Source organism: Serinus canaria, chromosome 5 (assembly GCF_022539315.1).
Source record: "Serinus canaria isolate serCan28SL12 chromosome 5, serCan2020, whole genome shotgun sequence".
Taxonomy (NCBI): Eukaryota; Metazoa; Chordata; class Aves; order Passeriformes; family Fringillidae; genus Serinus; species Serinus canaria.
Genome location: NC_066319.1, coordinates 57,144,586 through 57,167,547, shown reverse-complemented (window position 1 = coordinate 57,167,547; position 22,962 = coordinate 57,144,586).

Below are 22,962 nucleotides of genomic sequence, written 5' to 3'. Positions count from 1 at the left end.
GTAGTTCTGCAAGAATCTTTTCAAGTACCCAATCCTTGCATCAAAAAACCCCAAAGTTTGCTTTTCTGACAAGATAACTGGTGAAAAAAAACTTTTTTGATAGTTTATTTGAATTTCTGTTAAAAATTAAAGCCACATCCAACTGGAAAAATATTACATGGCTGATGAGCTGAATGAGAACAGCAAGAGCATTATGAGGTACAGGTTTAAGGAAAGCTTGAGCATCAGATAAACAAAAAGAATAATATTGGGAAAAAAATGGTTTTATAGCCAAGATTTTATACATTGCTGGAAAACACAGATTTAATAATTTGCCTGATATGACTTCAAAGATGGTATGCCTTATTTGCAAAATGCAATTTTGTTTTTGACATGGTAAGTGAAATAGATTTATGCAAATCAGTACAACAGAAAATGTAAGTTCATCTTTTGAATAATGATCTCCTCTGACTATCCCTTGAGAAGATTTACAACAGAGTTAAGAGTTAAAATGGGGTAGATTGCTGTGCCAGAAAACTAAAATATAAGGACTGAAAGATTTTCTTTAAAATGTCATCTTAAAAAAAAGTATTTTTTTTGTTTCATTTTGAAGTAGTTATTAACATGTTACCATGAAGCACTGTCAGGTCATTCAGGCTTTTGCCTAGTCCTGGCTTGAGCTCACTGCAAAAAGATCTTATTTTATTATTGCTCTGTGAAAAAAATAATTACAACTGAATATTACCACTGTTTTCTAAATATTTTCCAAAGAGTTTCACTGTGTCTAAAGAGAACAGGAAGAATAAAATGAGTTTTTGCTTATGGAAATACAAAGGTTAATGTATTCCTCTGACATTAAAAAGACAGTTTTTTCTTTCAACAACATCATCCATTTCACCCCATTGAACAAATTTTAGGAGTTTCCAAAAGCAACACAGACCACTCATGTCTATGGCACCAAATAAAATGGGTGAGAACAGCCAGAGCAGCACAGGTCATGCTCAAGCAGGGAAACTTTTCCTCCTTTGCTTTCACAAAATTGTGTTGATTTAATAATGTTGGATCAGCTCTACCAGTACCCAGCTAAATTTCATCTTGGTTCCAGACAGATATGATCAGACAGAGGTGCAAGCCAAGGGCCTGAAAGATGTACAGAATAATTTCAGAGCATGAATTCCACATTTCACAGCCTATTCCACACCTCAGCTGCATCCCAGGCCTTTTCCTACAATCCCTGGCTGAAAGCACCAGACCCAGGATATTGATTATGCCCCAGGCAGGTGCCTTGCCCTTGGATACTCCTCTTTGTTTCCTCTCAAACTTCATCTCTCTTTTCTGCAAAGCAGAGAAAGGGTTTTTAGACAGTGTAATGACTGAAAAACTCAGGCTGTATTGAATAAAAGCAGGGTCTGCCAGTAACTGATTGGCTTAACCAGTCTCCCTTTTCTCTTTTTTTTTTTTTTTTTTTTTTTTTTTTTTTTTTTTTTTTCTTTTTAAAATTTTGTATACTTCTCTTTTGTTTCTCGGTTTCTTCCAAGATTAGCCTGCTTAGGTTTAATTCTTCTTTTTACAGTAGAAGAAAGAATACTGAAAGTAATCTCAAAAGGTCATCTTAGTCCATCTCTGCTGTACAGAATCAATTAGACCTAAGAACCCCTGACAGATGTTTGATTTGTCCTTAAAAGCCCTGGTGCCAGAAATACTCTGTCTCTGCAAAACTCAGACAACTGATTCCAGTTTGATTCCAGGGCCTCCCTCTGTGTGCTGTCAGTGCTTTCTAAGGGCCTTCTTCTGTTAAATCTCTTCTGTTCCCAGTTATTTGTCTGAAAAAGTGGGCAAGGAGAAAAGCCTACTGTCTTGCTAGGAATTTTTTATTTATTTGATAGTTCCTTCCATGCCTTCTCTTTAGATTTACCTGTTTTAAATGGAAAAAATGCATATTTCTTCAACCTTTTTCTCATTATCTTCACTGAATTCCTCTTTAATCCCAAAATAATCTGCATCTTCCTTTAAACTCCAGGTCTGTCCTGTATCAAAGCTACAGGTGAGAACACACACCTTAAACCTTGCCAGGCCACCTTTTCACACACACTGCTCTGACTGTTGCCTTTTTCATTGCTGCAAATCTTTGTTGAATTTGTTGTTCACCTTTTCATCTTTAATTCTGTTTATCTCTGCTTAAATACCTCCCTCATGATGGATTTGCACAAACAACTGTTTCTACCTAAATGTGAAAACATGGATTTAAAAAATTATTATGAACGTTTTTTCCCATAAATTTATTTTCTGGCTTGCCAAAATAATTCTTAATTCTAGTTCTGCCCTGCAGAGGGTGCTCCCACTCTTACCATGTTTGCCATCTGCAGACATGGTAAGCATTTGCTCTATCCTATCACCTGAGTCCTTCAGGAAAAAACAGGTTAATTCCAGTATGAGGCCAGTGCAAACTAACAGGAATCATTATTCAGTCTCATCATGGGTAACAATTATCAATGAAATTATTGTGATTTTTCCAACGTTTTGGTTCAGTCTGAAAAAGGCAGTTGAAAGGACATGGAGTAAAGGTGTGTAAAAATCACACACTCCTTTGCTGGAGCAGTTGAGGAGATGAGTTACTGCTTTTCATAACACAAGAACTGCAGGTTTAAAACAGGAGAATTCTTGTCCTTATTAAATAAATTATATAAGTTATTAGGGAGGATAAATGTACATGTGAGCTGAAAGAATCAATCAGTGGTAGGAGAACATTGCAGTGAAGATCCAGCATAGCGTAAAATTCCATCAAAAGCTATTAAATTGCAGATATCATCCTCATCCAGAGAAGTTCCTGACACTCCATTTGTCATGGAGATGATACAGAAGAAGGGTCATTCTATATTTGACTGTTCTTGCATTACTCCTCCAAGGAGGACTATTGATCACTGCAGAAGACAGGATCCTGGTAGGACCAGCTCTGAGCCTTACCCAGCATGGCTATTTTGGGAAATGAAGCTGATTTGAACTTCACTCACCTACTCCTGATGAGCACTTAAATTTAATCACAAGTAGCTCAGGCCAAAAAAAAGTCTAATTTGATGTATGTGCATCTCTCAGCATAGTGGAGTCTCATCTTGGTTAAGGCCAAAGAAACACAAGTCACAAGTTAAATGACTTTTCAGTGGAAAAATACTTCCCTTCTGTTTTGCTGCAGTAGGTGAAGCACAGAAAGGGAGGACAGGAACAATCTATGCAGGCTGGGAGACTTGGAGAACAGACACAAGATGATATCCAGGAAATAAAGCCAAACAAAGGAATGAAACTGGGCCCAAGATGTGAAGCAACACAGGACTCTGAACTCATTTCTGTGCAGGACTTCAATGTCAAGTGCTGCACTACCTGGTTTTGTTCCCTCTGAGACTCTGAAGTTGGGTAAACCTGTCCTATCCACTCCTGTGATCAAAGGCTGGAAACATCAGATAAACTCAAAGTATAGATGTTTGGATATTCTCACGAGCTTTATTTTTTTTTTTAATTTAAATAAAAGACTGTGGCAGAAAAATCAGCATAAAAATGGAAAAAAAAAAAAAAGAGTAAAATATGGAGAAGAGAGGAAATGGCTCCCTTGGTAGAAACAGGTGTGTGAGGAAGGCAGAGAAAGGTGAGCAGAGTCTCATTTCTGTGAACTACTTTGATATTTTACATCACTGTAATGCTCCAAACAGAGAAGAATGAGCTTGATCTGACGTGGCTCCTACAAAGGAATTTATTCCCCTCACACACATCACCTCCATAACACAGCATGCAGACTGAGGCACTTTGCAGATCAAAAGAGTGGAGGGCAATTGCCAGATTTACTGAAAGCCTTGAAAGAAAAATGGAGGAGAAAAGGAAGTAACTTCAGTTGTTTCATCAAAATAGGATGAAATAAAGCAAAGTAGGAAAAGTTTAAAAAGTAGAAAGAGTTACCAGTGTGTCACTGAGTGAAAATAAACAGTTACAATTGCTTTTTATACCTAGTTCTGTTCAGGACACAAAAGAAGGAGCAGTGCTCTGATAACAGTCTCATTTAGAATGGATCATATTAAGGCAAAGACAGAGTAGGAAAGTATCAAGGTATATTTGCCATCTCTTTTGTATGTTCTGCTTAGCTCAGCTGCCAGCAAGAGCATGAGAATGAATCCAGCACAATGGTTTACTCAGTGACAGCCTCACTCTGATTTTTAGGGAGGCTTGAGGAATTACAGACCATGTCCTTGGTGATGTAGGAGCACAACCTCTCCACCAGCAGAGTGAGAACAATCCTCAAGGCTGGCTGTAAATCCACCTTTCTGAGGTCAGAGGATCTTTCCTGCACTCCTGGCATCTGATTTATCCTGTCTCAGATCAGACTGGTGACCAGGAGCCAGACAATTCCCCTGGGGACAGAGCATCTGCTGCAGACCAAAGGAGCTCTGGAATCTTTGAAAGCTGCACAGTTCTCACTCAGCATTTCAGTGCCCTACTTTCCTTGGGAAGGAAGCTCCTCATTGTTCTAAGGAACAGTGACAGTCAGTAGCCTTGGGGCATGTCTTGACCACCATCACTCACTCCAACAGATTTATTACAATAATTCAGAGAAAACTTTGACCAGTGCCTAAAACGGGGAAGGCTTGACAATGAAGGATGGGATGGTAGGTGTGCAATACCAGTGGAGGCAGTGTCCTGGTTTGAAAAGCCAGGTGTCTGCTAAGGAAGGCAGGAGCCTCCCCTGAAAAGGTAAATGTAAACCCCCTCCCTCTGAATTGTTATAATTTTGAAATTTAGGGATTCTCAGGCAAAGATGTATGAGAAGGAACAACAGTTCTTTATTAGGGAAGAAAATAAAAATAAAATAAAAAAGGCAGTAATACAAAACAGCACTGCCAGAGTGAGAACAGGAGCTGCCCCTTGTGTGTCAGGGTGGTGGCACAGTCCCATCCCAGAGGGGCTCAGGGTGGTGGCACAGTCCCATCCCAGGGGGGCTCAGCCCTCCTGCAGTGCCAGCTGTGGCTCTGCTGGAGCAGGGATCCTGCACAAGGGGGGAGTTTTCCTCTGGAGCTCCAGGGCTGCTGGAGATGGGCCTGCTCTCCCTCTGGGAATGCAGGGCAGCAGAAAGCTGCTCCTCTGGGAATGCAGTGGGCAAAGGCTGCTGGGCTGTTCCCAGGGCAGATTGGATCCAGGTAGGAATGCTTGGCTCCTCCCCTGGGCAGAGCATCTCCCCATGGGATGGTGGAATTTGATCAGCCCTGCAGGGACACTCAGTGGCCATGGACAGCAGAGATCTCCTGGAGGGAGGATTGGCTGTGGGAGAGATTAAGAAAACTGTCAATGAACAGCAGAGAACTGCCCAGCTCTGACAGATGATAAGAGAACACACACCCCCACCCACATCTTGAAACCCAGCACAGGCAGGTAAGTGCAGGAAAATGAAAGAGACACAGGAAACGTGAAATGGGTGATTGGGGTCACTGTGAATGCTGCAGAAGAGCAGCTGGAGGGGCCATGGCATGGGGAGAATGTGGCTCCCAGCTTGTGCTGCCTGATCCCAGCAGGGCAGTTTTTAGTGCCCCAGCCTCTTGTTGGCTTTGTTCACTTCTGGAGGAGGAGTTGTGGACACAGCCAGGAGAGCCCCTGGGGACAGATGAGTGTAGAGCCCCCCACCAGATTTAGATTTTCCCCCCACACAGTGAAAGTCAATAATAACATTAAAAAAGCACAGAGAAGTCAGCCAGGATGACTGAAATCTGCACACTCAACTTTCCAGACCAGGAACCCGACCTCATCCCTGCTGACAAATCTCCCCTCAATCCTCCCACATCCATCTGTCTGCCCCAAGCTCTTACTGCACATTTAGTCCCTCCCAAATCAACATCCTAACCTCATCCTAACCTCTCTCTTCCCTTGCATCCCAGCACACAAAACTTCTTCTTCAAGCTCATCAGACTTCTCAATGCCTCTCAAGCCTTTCAACCTTAGCCCATGGCCTCAGTAGTAAAAGCTCTGAGCCAGGATAAATATGTCTCTCTCACCTTTCCAGATTCGTTATTGAAATCCTTCTTTTCCATAGCAAGTTTTGATTGTAAAGGCAGTAACTCAGAATCAAGCTGAATCCTAGTAGACAAAACCAATGTAGACATATTTAGGAGGCTGTTAAAAAAAAATTAAGAAAAAAATCATGCATTCTAATTTTCAGGTCTCTCATGTGACTATAAGATGTGTCTACATGCTTTTGAGCTCTATTCCATTCCATCTTTATTCATGAATTCCCTCTGATATGTCTGATGAGAATAAAACTGGCAAAGAGGGCAAGGACACACAGATCTAGCAGGATTTTTACTACAAGGTCTTAAATTACAAGTCAAGGCAGGCTTGTGGGGAGAGGCAATATTTTCCATAGAAAAAGTACACAGGGAGAAAAGAGATGCTGTCAGGTAGGTACAGGATAAAAGTTTGAGCACAGATTTATAGTTCTCTCTTGGGTGAACATTGTGCATTTGTGTGTTTTACAGGATGCACTCAGAACCAGGGATGATTGTTTCCTTTTTAAATTTCCTATACAAAACAGGAGTTGTGCAAGAACCATGAGTCTACCTAAAGAAGTGTAGGAGGAAAGAAATCTGATACAGAGGAGAAAAGGGTAAACCAAAGGAAAAAAAGAGGAGTAAGAAACCCTTATAGCAAACAGATACAGAACCAGAAATTCATCTTGACCAGGCTTGGGGAGTATGTGTCAAAAAATATGAAGGAAAAAAAATGGATTGATGAGATACTTTCTTTGACTCAACTCAACTGAGTAGCTGTAAAAATGCAGCACAAAGGGAAAAAAAACCCCAAGAAAAACAAGAAAAAAAACCCCAAAAATCCAGTGCTTCTGTTCCACTCAGGCTGTGAAATTCCTGGCCAGCAGCTCTCTGGTCATCATCAGATCATGACCCCCTGGACCCTCAAACAACCTGGTCAACTTCCCCAGCAAAACCCATTTCTACTGAAGTTAATGCTGAGAAGTGTAAAGATGAGACATTTGTAACTGCCTACAAGATCAAGGGCCATGGCTGGATGCTGCCTGCAGCTCATTTTTTACAGTAATTACATTGTTAATTAATGGCAACATTCATTTCATGAGGACATTAACGAAATAGTTCTGCCACCAAGAAAAATAGTGGAATTCTGAGCAATGGTTTTACAGAAGTTTTCAGGAACTTATATTTTCTTCTGGGGATTCTGAGCTCAGATTGTACAGGGAAGGAGGTTCAAAAGCAGGATTTGGTTCACCAGGAAGAGTCTCAACTTTTTTCCCTTTACTCTTGTCCTACAATCCTTCAAAAGGCAGATCAGGAGAGAAGCAACTAATATAGAAAAAAATTAATAATGAAATTATTAAAAGATTTATAAAATAATTATATATAAATATAAAAATTATATAATATAAAGATAGAATATAAAAGTATATAATATATATAATTTATAAAATATAGAATGATAATAATAAATATATTATTATTATTATTATTATTATTATTATTATTATTATTATTATTATTATTATTATTATTATTATTATTATTATTATTATTATTATTATGCTAAATTGAGGATCTGCACATTGAGTTCCATGACTGTAACCTGGATAAGTCCACAGAATATTTTGATTATTTTGATTATTTTGAAAATAATCAAAATATTACTTAATATTTTGATTATTTTCACACCTTTTGCAATGCCTTGAAATTCAGGTGACATTCAGAAGGAGAAATCTCTATGCCACATATTCTCTTTTCTGAGAATCTCAAAATGTCTGTCTCTTTAAATTCCATTTTTTCCCCAGTTGCTTGGGTTTTTTTTTTTCTCAGTTTTGCTATGAGAATTAAATATAGCCTATAAAAATAAAACAGAATATGTCAAAACAAATGAAATTTCCAAACCAGCAGATAATGAGTCCCTTTACTGCCACTGGTGGGGTTTTTTAAAGTTTTCATAATATCTGCATGAGCATCTACTATTTTCTAGCCCCTCTGAGATTTCACAGTTGAATTTCCACAGCCTGCAAAGGAAGAATACTGAAGGAGCAGTGGTTAAGGCTGTACTTTCTGTATTTAATTGCATTTAATCACAGAAAGAGTTAAAAAAAATAACCAATCAGCTTGGTAATGAAAAGAAACTTTAAAGTGTTAACCTGTGAAATCTACTATTTGAGGGACCCTCACTGTAGGATTAAGTCAGGTTAAAATTCTGGAGGAGTACAAACTATTTTATAATGTCTGAACAGTCTTCTTCCCTAAATTTCTTCCTATTTCACATCATAGTTTGCATCCACTAAATATCTGTTATTTTAATTTCTCTTTTTCAGCTGCTCCTCCAGAGGCATGGGAGGGACTGGGATCCAAATCAGCCTCTCACTGACTCTTTTTAATATTCCTTATAAAAATGTCTGATCAATTGACCCAAAGAGTAGCAAATTGTCCCATGAATCTGGTAAAAACAGCCCATGCAGACCTTGAAAGTGATTTTGTAACCAAGAAATTAACAGTCAGTAAGGTCAGGTATCAAAAAAAAGCTCATTTTCTTCCTAAAAGGACTGGACTGCATTTCTCTATAAATGCCCCTCACTTTGACCAGTTATGAAATTGAATTTCGACCTTTGCACTGATGGACCAAAGAATTTTGTGTGTGAGGTGCCATTGAATTCAAACTTATCAAGTGCTAAAAGTCCAAAAATTTTATACTTGGGTTTTCAAATTCAACCTTTTTCTTGGAAGATTTTCTTGGAAGATGAGTTTTTTTCCTTTTAATTTCTTTCTTCCATATTAAAAATAATGCAATTAACTGAGCAATGTACTGTGCAATATTTAACACTTAAAAATTATACATCTGAAGCCTTCTATAATTAAATTAGTACAAAACTTAGACCAGAAGAAAATAATTTTCTGCAAAAACCACAGCTATGTACCAAATGACAAAATTCTTTAAGATAAAGAAACTATGACTAATTAATATGTCATGCAAATTAGGACCTGATCAATTTTCATGTGATCTTTTTCCAGTGTAGGAACCTGATTATACCAGATTTAGTAAAAAATCTAAATAATTTTTAATCTGTCTGTTATCATTCAGAAAGTATATCAAATGTACACAACAGAAAGTAGGACAGAACATTAAAAAACCAGTAAAACCTTGCTCACAGCTTGCTGGGCAATGCAGGTACCTTTATTTTAAGCAGTTTGCCTGGAGGGAGTGAATTCCAAGTATGTGTTGGTTTGTCTGACAGTCTGTAAGAAGCATCAATGCAGATGTGACATTCTGAGAGGTTCTGATACAGAAAAAAATCACATTCCATGTCTGTGAGTACATTTATATAAACCACACACACAGAAGTCCAAACTGCACATGTGCACCCAAGGGAGTCACTCTCCTGCCTGTGGCACTGTGGGAACAGATATCAGAAGGCAACAATTCAACTTCTGGAATAATTTCTAAGGTAATTTCATTTTTGGCACCGTCTGCAGAGCTGTGAGTAGGTTTCAAAGCCTTTACCTTTTTATTACACTCACAGAATGGTTTGGGTTGGAAGGGACTTGGAAGATGATCTCATTCCAGGGTTCCCTGCCCATGGCAGGAGGGTTGGAACAAAATGGTCTTGAGGGTCCCTTCCAACCCAAACCATTCTGTGATGCCACCATTCTGTGTTTGCTGAAATGAATCCTTCCTTACCACACATGAACAAAATAAATAGACACACAATAAAGCATGACATGACCAGGAGCTGTGATAAGATCATCCAAGACTTTGTGTTCCAATGAAACAAATTCCAGTTATTTGTGTCTTACCTTCTAGAAAGTTATGCTTTTTCTGGTGCAGTTGTTTCCCACCAGTTTAATCAAAAATGGAAGGGCTGCTTGCAAGCACTGGAAGAACAAAGAGAGCAGGAAGAGGCTTCCCCAAAGAAGGGGCATTGTGATTTATTTTTGAACAGCTCTAGCAGCGTGGCAGGAGGTGGCAGTGACATGAAATCTGGCAGGGAGAAAACATCTCCCAAGTCTCTGTTGGAGCAAGTCTTGAAGAAGAAGATGGATCTCTAGCACAGTTACTGATTCAGAATTATTCTACTGTTTTCTTTTTTTTTTTTAGATGAAAACTCTGATTTTTGATGAGGGAACAGCCTCAAGTTGTGCCAGGGTGTGGTATTTTCAGGGTCCCCCACAGCAGGAAGGAAATGATGAATCTGACTCCATGTTCTCAGAAGGCTGATTTATTATTTTATGATAATATATTACATTAAAGAATGCTATACTAAACTATACTAAAGAACAGAGGAAGGATACAGACAGAAAGCTTAACAAGACACCAATGAAAAACCTGTGACTCTCCAGAGTCCAACACAGCTGGCTGTGATTGGTCATTAAGTCAAAACAATTCACATGAAACCAATCAAACAATTCACATGTTGGATAAACAATCCCCAACCACATTCCAAAGCAGCAAACACAGGAGAAGCAAATGAGATAATATTGTTTCCCTTTTTCTCTGAGGCTTCTCAGCTTCCCAGGAGAGAAATCCTGGCAAAGGGATTTTTCCAGAAAATATGACAGGGACACCAGGGAAGGGTTTGATTGGATATTAAGAAAAATGCAGCCACTGAAAGGGTGACCAGGCACAGGCTGCCCAGGGAAATGCTGCAGTCACCATCCCTGGAGGGGTTTAAAAAATGTGCAGATGTGCATTTAGAGCTATGCTTTAATGATGGGCTTAGCAGTGGAGGACAAATGGCTGGACCCAATGATCTTAGAGGGCTTTTCCATCCTTAATGATTCTGTTCCATGATTTTTGACTGCAGCAGTTCCTTAACATTAATTGTTAAAGCTCCAGATTTCCCTCAGCGAGCTCACCAGGGCTGTAGAAGGCAGGCAGCAGCAGCAGGCTCTGCTGTTCCAGAAAAAAAAAAGATCTTAAAAACCTCTTGCAGCAGAGAGTTGCTTAGGAACATCAGCAGTGAGCTGCAGGGGTGAGGGCCAAGCACTGCTCACCATGATTTGAAAATATTTCCATTCTCAGTAATCTCAGTGCAATTTTCCATGCATGCCATGGTGCAGCATTCTCTCTTTCCAAAGGGTTTCTTTGCCTCTCATGCAGGAATTCAGTTCCATCAGCACAGCAAGCTGCAGCTGATGTGTCTGAGCAGCACTGGATTCATGGGCAGCAGCAACAAGGGCTAAAAAACAAGTGCAAAACACGTGGAAGCCTCTTAGGTATACAAAGCTATTTAGATATATAAGATAATGCATTAAGGGATTGATTTATAATCTTCAGTTCTCTATTCTTGATGCCGTCAGCTGGTTCAGGATAGCTGTGATTCTGATATCCCAGAAATCATATAATTTGCATTTACTCCAGTAGTTTAGTCCCACCACTTTTTCCCTGAGTCATCTGCATTTCCCAGTGAGAAGAAGCCTGCTGTGTTCTCATTCAACAACTGATCTTTTTCATGCTGTTCCTCTAAGAAACTCACTAGACACATAGTGAACTGATAAAAATTACTCCTTTCCACCCCAAAAAATCTTCTGTACAGTGAGCTCTGGCAGCCCAGGATAAGGAATGGGATCACCTGGCTTGAAATTCAGTATTTTTCTCCCAGAAGAGCCACTGCTGTGTGAAAAGGAAGAGCATGGGTGGATGAAGCTCCTCTGTGCAGGGGTGTTGTACTACAGCATCTCTTTAGTTTCAGAGATAAGAGACACAACAGGGTACATCTACCCCTACAAAAAAAAAACCCACTTAGGGAGAGCAGGATGAGAGCAAAAAGTACAAACAACCTTCTGGCTGCAAAGCAGACACATGCTGTGGGCAGAGAGAGGTGAGGCGGGGAACTGGTTATAAAAGAAAGTGAAAAACAAACATCAAACACAGCTGTGGGGGAAAGAAAAAGTAAAAAGAGGAAAAAAAGGCCTGGTTTCTGTTTCTTGATGAATTTAAAGTTGATCTAATTTGGTAGTATTCATCAAAATCCAGTCCTGCTCTCTGTGGCCACCCTGCCAGGCCATCCCTCCTCCTGTGCCACCAACAGTCATGCAGCCTCATGGTTAGCTGGATAAAGAACTGCAGCTCCCTTGCTTCTCCCAAGAAAAGGAAGCCCTGACTTTCATCTCTCTCAGCTCCCTGAATGATTTGTTTTGTGACCACAGTGCAAAGAGAAGGGGTGGTAGCAGAAGATGCCTTGGGCACATCCTACAAGTCAAGCCATACCTGAGGGGAAGAAAGAGAAATAGAGCTCAAACTTTTTTTTCATGTGGATTTCTAAATTGGAGCTGAAGCTTTAGCCTCCTGTCATAGCCAAGGAGAGAAAGAGGAACATCCAGCTCGTGGTGAGCTCCAGCTGCAGCCTGGAGGAGAGCAGGCTCAGAGGGAACCTTCTCACTCTCTGCAATTCCCAGCCAGGAGGGTGGAGCAGCCAGGTGAGGGTCAGGCTCTGCTCCCAGGAAACAGGGACAGGACAAGAGACCTCAAGCTGTGCCAGGGGAGGTTTGGATTGGGTATTAGAGAAAAAATCTATTCACTGAAGGGTTTGTCAAGCAGTGGCACAGGCTGCCAGGACAGTGGTGGGGTCACCATCCAATCCTTGGAGGGATTTCAGAAATGTGTGAATGTGACCCTTGGGGACGTGGGTTAGTGGTGGCCTTGGCAGTGCTGGCAGAGTGGTTGGACTTGATGATCTTGGAGGTCTTTTCCAACCTAAATGATTCTGTGATTCTCCTGACTTGCTTAAAACAGCTCTTCCAGGATGTCTGAAAAGTCTCTTTCTCTTTGCTGTCCAAAGGGACAGGTGACAAACATTTGGACAGGTGAACCCCACCCAGAAGCAATGTCACATTAAGTATTATTATCCCTACCTCCCACAGAGGGAAGGTGCAGCACAGAGCTGGGATCAGAGGGAATGCTGCAGCTCTCCAGTCATTCCTCTAGTGCTTGTGCAGGATCTCCATTAAAGATGCCTCTCATTTATACTCTTATGTGAGAGATTTACCCTCACAGTGTCACACATCAGCAAACACCCATCTTCTTCCATTAATGACTTATTAATTCTTATTATTATTAACAATTTTTAGCAGCAAGATTTATTTTATAGAATACTTTGAATTGTTGAAATGCATCCACAATTCAATTCTCTTCTTGGGGTTTTTTTTTGGGGGATCATTTTTTTCAGGGCTGGTTAAGTCAAGACTACCTGTCATCTCTGCAATAATCTCTCCTGGAAAATTCTGCATTCTGAAGCAAAGATTGCTGCTATTTATAGTCTCTTCTAGACATTCACGTGTATGCCTTCAAATCTCTTTCTGACAATTAAAAAAACCCACAAGTGACAATGAAGTAACACAACTGATGAAAAAGAACTTTCTCCTTATGATTTTTTTAAAAATTATTTGATAATGGATATTTTCCATGTTTAGGTAAATCATTCTGCTTGCTCACCTTGCTCAACAGGGTGCCCAGAGAAGCTGTGGCTGCCCCATCCCTGGCAGTGTTCCAGGCCAGCTTGGATGGGGCTTGGAGCAGCCTGGGATAGTGGAAGGTGTCCCTGCCCATGGCAGGAGAGTTGGAACAAGATTGTCTTTAAGGCATGACAACCTATGCATAAATCCAATTCAATCTTTCTCCTTCAGTTTTTCTGGAAGTCACAATCACCTGCTGAGACACTATGGAAAGAAATGATATTGTTGAAATTTGCTGTCTGCAGAGCCAGCTCTGCATGAATGCATAAATATTACTTGCCTTCCCTTGGCAAGGTGAAATATTTAGAGGTGTAAAATAAATGTGAAAAAGGTTTTAATTTTCCTGTGAGTTACATCCCCAATTAGCTGAAGTGGTGAAAAAGAAAGCAGCTTTATAATTTCAGCACCTTGCATAAAACACTCATCCAACAGACTAATGCAGAGCTGGCCTGAAACAGGTGATTTAGGGACCCACTGAAGGAGAAAGGGAACTTTGAGGAGTTTTACACCTGCATAATAAACACGTTATGTAAATGCTTTTAAAACACCTTCTGTTTGAAGCCATTCTGGCTTTTATGGGCTTCAGAGGTCTTACAGCAGTTACCTGTGAGCAGCCATCCCCAGCTCATAATTCTGCCAGGTCTGTTATTATCAATCACCATTCAGGAAGTGTTTGGACAGCACTCTCAGGCCCATGGTGGAATTTTTGGGGATGCCTTGTGCAGGGCCAGGAGCTGGACTTGCTGATCCTTGTGGTTCCCTTTTGACTCAAGGCATTCTATGAACTTATGAATCTATGCAAAAGTTTCAAGTAAAGGTTGATTTTTTTTTTTTTAATCACTTTGTATCCAATGCAGAGAGCCCCTGACACAGAGAATGATTGGCATCTGACTCATTGATTCAGAATGATAAACAAATCCTTTATTAAAACTATAATATATTACATTAATACTATATTATAACTATACTAAAGAAATACTATACTATACTACACAAATGATACTAAAGAAAAACTTGTGACTTTCTGAGACAGTCGGACACAACTTGGACCTCATAGGCCAAGGAAACAAAACAATCCTCAGCAGAACCCAACTGACAAATCACTGCAGGTAAACAATCTCCATAACACATTCCACATGTGCAAAAACAACGGGAGCAGCAAGCAGAGATAAGGATTGCTTTCTCTCCTTCTCTCTGTGCTTCTCCAGGAAAAATCCTGGGAGAGAAAATTATGTCTCTCTCTGTTCAGAGAATGTGAATGCCACAGCTTTGCACCCAGCCCCAGGGCAAGCCACCTTCCTGCTGAACTCTGAGCACTTGCAGAACCCACTGGGTGCATCCTCAGAGCAGCCCTGAGGCAGGGGAGCAGTGCTTCCCTCCCTGGCACTGACAGTGCTGAGGTCTCTATGATGTAAAAAGCTCTTCCCAAGCAGACCTTTGCCTCCCTGTGATTTTCATGGTGCTCCTGCTGGCTCAGTGCAGATTCAGAGCTTGCACATGTGTGGGATTCACGTTCTCTGAACAGGGAGAGACAATTCTCTCTCCCAGGGTTTTTCCTGGAGAAGCACGGAGGGAAAACAATTCTTATCTCATTTGCTGCTCCTGTTGTATTGTGAGCATGTGGAATGTGTTGGAAGGTTACTTACCTGAAGGAATTTGGTAATTGGATTCTGCTGTGAGTGTTTTGTTTTCTTGACCAGTCTCTGCAAGCTGTGTCCTGAGGGTCAGTCAGGAGACAGCCAGGAGATTGGGTTGAGTTGGGTGCTTGTGCAATTTCAGTTTAGATGTAGTGTAATATAGCATTGAATAATACAGCATAATAGAGTAATTAATTAGCCTTCTGATCAATGGGGTCAGATCCATCATTCTTCCCAGACCATGGGGTCACCCTGCTGATCCCACACATGTGCCCAAAACCCAACACTGAAATCACAACAGATTGAGAGGAGAACTTCAGCCCTGAGGCACAATTTACCTCACTGACCATAAGACTCTTTTTACTTTGACAGAAGTGTAGGCACACATCAAATTTCCCCACCCCCTACAATGTACAAATCACATTTTCTGCTCCCCCATTAAAACCCCTCCAGGTGAGCCAAGGCCTGGATCAGCTCTGCCATCTTCCCTTGCCAGATTGGTTTTTTCTGTGGCAGCCAAACCTCTGCAGGCAGCAAAGCGCAGGCAAGCACCCCCCCTTCACCCCAAAATGCCTTTCTCTCTCTCTCTTAATTCACACAAGAGAACACTTCTGATAGTACAACTGTGAAAGATTAATTCCACGGTTACCAAGTAATTTATTCCCACATGTTTGAGACTAAATATTAAATTTCCCGTACCGATTTCTTAATAGCAGCATTAGTACCTTCAAGACACTGCACAATTTCCCCACTGAATGCAGAGCCTTCATTTTCCAAGTGTTTTCCTAAATGAAAAACACAATGAAATTAGAATGTATGGTTTCTGAGTGTCAAACATTGCTCTATTGTTCTGCAAGAATTACTCTGAAAGAGAAGGTTGGGGTTTTTTTTAAGTTATTATTTGCTAAAGCTGTTTTCCCTTGTTCTAAAGTAGGTCATCATCTTTCACACTCCTCCTCCTCCTCCTGGTGCACACAAGAGGCAGATGCACAAGCAGTGTTTGGAGTCCACAGTGACAAAATGCTTCCAACTCAAATTCTGCTGAGTTAATCTTTTAAAAAAATTCAGAGAAGTTTACAGAGGTTATTAAACTGAATTAAGAGCTGTGGATCAAAATAATTTTCCCTTAAGCAGGGTGTAGCTAATCTTTAGAATTTTTCCAGGCAGTCATGCCTACATTACCTCTTTTTGCAACCAAAAATACTAATCTGGATTTGTCAAAGCCTGAACTGAGATTTACATTAGCCCAGAAGCCACTCTTTGTGCTGTAAATTTTAATTTAGCTTGAGCTGGAATAACAACTGCAGGGATTTGAATTCATCCAAAACATTCCTGTACCTGTTAGAGTGGCGTGAAATTTTTTTTATATCCTGATTTTGTAACAGAGCCTAAATCCTCATAGGAGGGGCAAAAAGAAAATTTGTAATCCATGAATAAGTGAATTTGTAGTGAAGATGAGGCACTCAGCCAGCTGAGAGCTCTGGTTTTAATTTGATCTACCAACTTGTTGGAAAACCAGCAGCTGCCCCATGACCACGTGGTCTTTATCTGATGGGAACAGAGGCCAGGAGAAGCTCCTACCTCAGCCTTACCTGCCCATCTTCATCCCTGGTGGTCACCAGCTACTGGAGTGGCATTTTCTGTGAAATATCAGCAGGAGAAATGTTGGAGAACAAGTCCACATGTGCAGGGAACAGCAGAGGGGGAGTTCTGGAAGGGCAGAATTTGCCCCAGCTTCACCAATCTGTAGCAATTCCAGGCAATTCTTTCTAACAATAGCAGCTCAAAATCACAACTTTTTTTTTTTTTTTTGGCCACCTTCAGACTAATAGAGATGTGAGTTATTTTCCCTAGAAACATCAGAAAATTTAAGGCATAAATTAAAGTAGATGATAAAATCTAACTCAAGTGCTGCCTTCTGTCAGTGGGAAGCCACTGCCCTGGTGCTGACCCTCCAGGCCCTGGTGCACAGCCCCTCTGCAGGATTCTGGAGGCCTCTTCCAGGCACTGAAAGGCATTAAAATGTCTCTTTCACTTGCTTTCTCCAAGTATCTGTTTCCTAAATTAAACATCTCATTCAGAAAAAGAAAAAAAAAGAGAAATTTTGAGATAAAACGTTTAGATATTTTCAATTTCCTTCTAACGCCTGTTTCTAAACCAAAAATAAATGCCAGCCATAAGCTGGCATTAGTGAAGCAAAGCTTTCTCAGATATAAGGGTTTTATTAAGGAGAAAGATTCCCCTGGAAAGTCTTGCCATTTTTTCCTACCTGCTCCTCCAAAATCCAGCCAGCCTTTTATCCCAACCTCTTCACTGCTGAAGTTTTTCTCCTAATCAACCCTTGAAGCCTTTTAAAAGAGGCTTAAAAATTAAGGAGATATGCAAAAAAGTCATCTGGCCCTTTTCCATCCCTCCTGGACTCTCTCACTCATTGCCACAGGCACAAACTTGTGGTTTCAGAACAGCACCAGCTCAGCAGAGCACTGCTTGCACACCATGTTCCCAAAAAACATGGAATAATTTAGGTTGGAAAAGACCTCTAAGATCAAGTCCAGCACTTCCCCCAGCACTGCCAAGGCCACCACTAACCCATGTCCCTGGTGCCACATCCACATGGCTTTTAGATCCCTGCAGGGATTTTGATCCATCCCTTCCCTGGCACCACTGCCATGGACACAGCAGAGTCACTGCTTTGCCCCAGTTGAAATCCCTCCTCAGCCCCCCTGGCTCTTTGGGCATGGGATGGGCAGCAGCCTGGCAGTGCCCAGGAGGGCAGAGAGTGCTGGGATCATGGACAGTAACTGGCAAAGTGTTTCCAGGCCATCCTACAGCTCATGAGTCAGCTCATGTCACCCTGAGCCGTCTGTCTGATCTGTGAATGCCTTTTTTTGACCTCCTGGTTAAAAGCTCTTCGAGGGACATTATAAAAGTGCAGCATTTGAAACCAAACTGCCCTGAAACTCATCCCAAAGACAACAGGGCAGCTCAGCCCCCCATCCCATACAGTCCTTACTCTGACAGCTGAGGCCTGCAGAGGGAATATTTTGTGCTGTACATGTTATAAAGCACAAGCTGTGCCAAATCCTCACTATTTATAAGAAAGCAGTTTTGTTAGACAGGAATAACTCTCCATTACAGTTGAACAGATTTGACAAGGAGGGGAAGTTATGAACATTGTGAAATTGGACAATTTGGAGTGATAACCAGAGGCAGGGTGGAATCCATCCCTGGAGATTGCTCAGCCATGTCTGCCCCTACATCTCCAAGAGGGGCATTTTAGAGACAGATAAAACTTGTTTGAAATGTGTCTCCTGATACTTAGTTGATTTGGTGCTTTTTATCTCTGGGCAACTTTATTACTCATAGTGCAATTTCCTTGCTTGCACTTGAAGCTATCCTTCTCCTGCATGATGATTAATCTTGCCTTCTGAAACAAATTTATTCTGTTTTTAGCCATTACTTCATCTCTTTCAGGAAGGCCTTCACACCGAGATGCTGATTGCTGAATTGTTCCAGCTTTGCATGCCTGTAATCCATCCAGGTACCCTGACAGCAGGCTGTATTTCTTACAGCAGTCATCATGATAAATGGCATTCAATAGGTCACATTTATCTTCCAAGAAAGCCCAACAGCTTCATAACCAGGTTCTTGTCTGATATGGCACTGGGGAAAAGAATTAACACTCAAGACAGTTCAAGAGCTTCTAACCTCTCAAGACCTGAAAAGAATGAATTTGTGCTCTGAGCATATTTTAAATTTCCTTCTGCCTTCAGATCTCAGGCCACCTGATCACTTCAGAGGCCGAGGGGACAAGGAGCATCTGTCTCTCACCACCTGCCACTGAGCCACAGTGCAAGCTACAGCCACTTCATGTGCCACCAGACTTGTCAGTGAGGCAGGATTTCCCAAGGCTGCCCTACAACATCAACACTGCTGACAGCCAGGTTTGTGTGACAGGTAGAGACTGCAGCTCTCTTTTTCTTTTTTTTTTTTTTTTTTTTGTTTTTTTTGAGCAGGGTTTCCAGAAATAAGATGTAGTAGAAAGGCTCAAAGAGGAAAAACCCCAGACATCTTCATGTATGTGCTTGCCAAAAAGTCTTGGGAGTCCCACAGAGGAACCAGATGGCCCCATATGTGAGAGTGAAACCAAAAAGACAAGGAGGAAATGCATTAACAACCATGGCAGCCCCCTCATCCAGGAACACATGGCCTTCACATGGCCCTTCCCCACCAAACACTTGCTGTGACTCTTCCCTTTGGATTTGATGTCTTTTGCATTACCCCAGAAAACAGGAAAAGACAGTCCGTGGCCTCTGCAGCCATGGGGGTAACATCAGGGGGATATAACTATGTTTCCTCAGGCAGATCTTTAAACAAACAAAATAATTTAAAATAAGAAGTGAAAATGAGAACCATTTTCCCTATTAATTCTTGGCTCCAAATATCCCCACATGAGAAAACATGCACAATACAAGGAGAAGGTCATGTCACAAAACACTGTGCATACCATGCCTCTAGCAGGTAAAATAAAATAATTTCCAGCCTTGGAGACTGTGCTGGCATCCCAAACTTTCAAAACACAAAAGTTTAAAAAAGATTAGTAATAAACCTTACACATTTTATCTCCCAAGCCTGCACATTGCAGTTGAGCTGCATTTTGGGGCTTTCCCATGGATGTGTTTAAATGCAGCCATCTGTATTTTACAGTTATCCCAGGGGCTCTAAGCACAAATATCCTCAATTCAGAACTGAAGATGGAGCAGTGATTGTGTGAGGGAGTATCAGCTGGCACTGCTGACCATTTCTGTGAGAAACAGGCAGGAAACAAAGAAAACAGAAGAAACAAAGAAGGACAGCCTCACCTCTTTTCAATTACCCAAAAAAGTCCAATAAAAAGTGCTGCATCTTTCCTCTGGAGAAAATCAGCTTGGTAGGAGCTGGCCCCTTTCTCACCATCATATTTACAGCTGCTGCCACCTTGCCAGGCTCTTCCTGGAGACCTTCCCCACTCCAAATCAGCATCAATTTATGGCTCAGCAAGGGAGCATCAGCCAAGCTGGGGCCATCCTTCACCTCCAGCACCCTGAGAAACTGCCTTGGAAATTGAGCTGTGCCAAGGACAGCCAGGTGTGAAATGATCTGTGTGTCAGGCACCTGCACAGGGCCTGATCCCACCTTCCCATCTCTCCTCCTGGTGTTTGCAAGGCACGGGGGAAATCAGTGCACCCCACCCTGTGGACTGGAGCAACGCTCTCCTGTGGTTGAGTGGGCAAAGTGTCTCCAGCTCACCCCCAAAATAGATGGGTCCAAGTTTTCATTGCCCTGCAGGCAAAATATCATTATCTAGATGAACAGTTACCCCTGGAATAGCAGAAAACAGCAGAAGATCTATTTTACCTGGCTTTATGGGAGGGGAAAAAGTCATCTGCTCATTTGATGACAGCCAATTGAGTAATTAGCAATTAAACTTTGCTAGGAAGAAGAGGAAGCCTTTTTGTGAATATCTTTCCAGTCTGATGCAGGACTCAGGCCTCAGTGAACCTGGTGGTTGCACTTTTGTACCTGACTGAAATTCAGGCAGCTCTGGGCCAAGTAAACAAATGGATTTATTCTCACAGAATTGCTGAGGCTGGAAAAGACCTCTAAGGTCATGGAGTCCAACCATTAACCCAGCACTATAATGCCAAAGTTCTCCATTCTCCTGGTGACTTTAGCCCCTCATCTAGAAATTGTTCTTGAGGAAGAATTATAGGTTAGTTCATTTTCAAGCAATGAAACATTTCTAGGTAGAATACCTACTTATTTTCCCTTTTTTTTGGATGTATTATGGTCCCACAGCTGTGGTGGCACAGTTTTGTGCAATACATCAGCGGAATTACAGATTTTAATGCAAAAATAATAATAATATTCCTTTGTCTTTAGGAACTGTACAATATCTCTTTTTTTCTGTAACAACAGCCTCAAAATCAGAACTTCTGATACGACATAGTGACTTATTTTTTCCAGCAGATATTTCAGGCCAGGGTTTCACTTCAAACAGCTCTTCAAAGTTGCACAGGAATTTCAGTCCTTTAGCACTTAGAAGAGGTCTGGTGACACAAAAGGTGCTCCACAGGGCTCTCCCCTCCCCTAGAGAAATGCCTTTTCCATTGCCATCATGCTGCCTCTGCATGTCCAATAAAACCTTTCCTGCAGGTCTTACTTTCAAATTCCTGTCAAAGATGAGGGTGTTGAATAAGTTACAGACACACAAAGTGCAAAAGCAAAGGATAAGTCATGAATTGGGATGGTTTTACTGCTGCAGCAGGACATTTAAGCTCAGAAATGCTCTGATTTGTAGCCCCAGACCTCCAAGGATTTATTGCTGCCCTGCACCTGAAATAAATTCAGCTACTGCAATGATCATCAAATGGGGAGGGAGAAATCCCTGCCCAGCCTGAAGGGGAGAGTAGCTGGGAAAAGCAGCACCAGGGCAGGAGCCCAGGGTGCTGGGCCAGGGTTAGCAGAGGTGATTTTGTGTGGAAGGATCTGCTCCCTCCTTCCTCTCTCTGCAACCCTCAGTCCGAACAAATGCATGGAAATTTCCATCTCATCAATCACCTGCACCCTGACAAGTTTATTAAAAACTAAGAAGGGAATTGGAGTAGCTTTTTCCCACTTCTATTTACTTGCACCAAACAGAAAACCCCTGTGGGTTTGTTAGCACTCGTTTCTATGAACCCACCCATCACAAACTCAATCCAATCTGGTTATCCTTTTCCCCACCTGCAGAATTATGGCACAGATTCACAGGGGAAGACACAAACCAATCTGTCTTTATAGCATCTTTCCAACTCCCAGGGAACAAGAGGAGTCATGAAGCACCATCTGCATTTGGAAGAACTGACAAGCTTTTAAAATGTTGTCACAAGCCTAACGATGGCCTCACGGGTGCCTGGGTGCCTCTCAGAGCACCTCAGCTGAGCCTGGAACATCCTCCTTGGGATCCAGACATTGCCAGTGAGTCATAAATGACAAGAGCAGCCTTTTCTTCCCAAGGAGAATGGGCCAAATTCTGAGTTCATGTGATCTGGACAGAGCTTTCCTGACTTCAGCAGATCTGCTGGTTCATATCCCCATCCATGTAAGATTCTCTTCCTGAAAAACAAACACAGGCACTCTCTGCTGGCTGAATTTACTGGTGCAGTAATTGCTGGGGGGAAAAAATGTGTGTGGTTCCCTTCACTCCTCTCTTGTAAACTCACATTTTTGTAAATTCTCCTTTCACGAAGGAGAGCCACATGGGGAACTGCCACCAGCACATGTTATCAGCAAGACACTCTGATTTTACATAACCTGTTCCCCACCTTGAATGACTCACAGATCCACAGGGCTTGTTTCTATCTCCTATTTGGGAGCCAGTGGTAATTTCCCTGACCAATAATAAATTTGAACATACAAACCATGGAATGCAATTTTTCCCCCCCTTTGTCATCATTTAGCACCTTAATTAAACACCAGCTTAGACAGATTTTAGCTTTGCAGTGTTTATGCCCAATGTACATGTAAAGAGCAATTCTATTCCCCCTTCCCAGCCTCTGGTTTGCTAAAAGTAACAAAGCTGAGCTCTTCTGGACTCCAGTCCTGTTATTCCTTGTACAATCCTAACAGCATTTTCCTGCCCCACTGAGCATTTTCAAACAGTGTTTGACCAGAATTTTCCCATCAGTATTTGTTTCTAAGATGTGTATTTGTATTTTCCCATCAGTATTTGTTTCTAAGATGTGTATTTGTATTTTCCCATCAGTATTTGTTTCTAAGCAGCAGCTTTCTAACCAACAAGGTAATTTTCTGTTATCAGTCCAGGACAGAACTCTGCAATGCAAAAT